The sequence below is a fragment of the Penaeus monodon genome, chromosome 31, assembly GCF_015228065.2.
Source record: "Penaeus monodon isolate SGIC_2016 chromosome 31, NSTDA_Pmon_1, whole genome shotgun sequence".
NCBI lineage: Eukaryota > Metazoa > Arthropoda > Malacostraca > Decapoda > Penaeidae > Penaeus > Penaeus monodon.
The window spans coordinates 3,321,086-3,322,228 of NC_051416.1; positions in this window are offsets into that span (position 1 = coordinate 3,321,086).

Sequence of the window (1,143 nt, forward strand, 5' to 3'; positions counted from 1 at the left end):
CTTCATGGGCTTCTCCCCTCTCTCTTTTCCATTCCCTAGATTGAGGCTTTTGGGCTAGGCAATATGCAAATCAAACGAACCATGTAAAATGCCCGTTGTAGAACAGACACTCCCTGCTTTAAGTCGGAGAGGCGAAGTGTAGACGCCTCATGACGGGAACCGCGTCGTGGAGGCCCCTAGGGATGGAGGGAACCCTTGATGCACCTTCCCTCCGTCCCTGCCACGCCCCCTTTCCCCCTCCCTTGCCACGCCCCCCACCCCCCTTCCCTGCAGTGACTACACCACAGTGATCTGTCTTGATGACCGGCGGCCTCGAGACCATGATCGCTCTTGGGGGACCTCGGCACTTGCCTCCCGTCTTCGCTGCCCCTTCTCTCCCCTCTGCGTGCGTGGCGTGGTTTCGGTTCCCCTCTACGTGTCCTCTTTGCAGTCTGACCTTTTTATGGCCTCTTCAGTCCCTTCTTTGCTCTCTACTTCTGTTGCCTTCGCTCACGCTTCCTCTTCTCCTGTTCTTAGGTGTCTACTTTTATCACCGTGGGTTTCCCTATATTCGTCACTCTGTATTTCGGCTTCATCCTTATTCTATCTTTCTTTGTTGTTGTGTATACACGTTTCGTAATTTAAGTACATGTTATCTCAAGGCAAAAAAAGGATAATATACATGCTATACCCGACATATCTCCTGCGTTTCATTACTCGATACTCATTACGCAGTCAAAATGCATCAATCAAATTCTCCCTCTGATTGAAACTGGTAACTAATCAGCAGCCGTTCTGTTCTCGAGGCAAGCGATGACAGTCTGACGGACTCTGTGCATTCTCTTAAATTATCGAACTAATTTCTTCTTAACAGTCTCGAGGCAGAGGGGAAAGTCGGTCGCAACTGTAATAAGACTATTGGCTCCAAGTTAATTATACATTATGACTGCAAAATGATATGCATTAGACATATGAAGTGACTTTGGAACCAACACTATCAAATACCATTGGATGTTCCTGTCTGGCCGCGTCACTCACGCTGAAATGTTCGTTCATGGAGAGGCTTGTGTTGTGTTGGCTACTTATACATGCACATGCAAATACCACATGCTCGTGTAAGTATTCATGAGAGCGTTCTCTATGGATGCTGATGTGAGGGAGTTA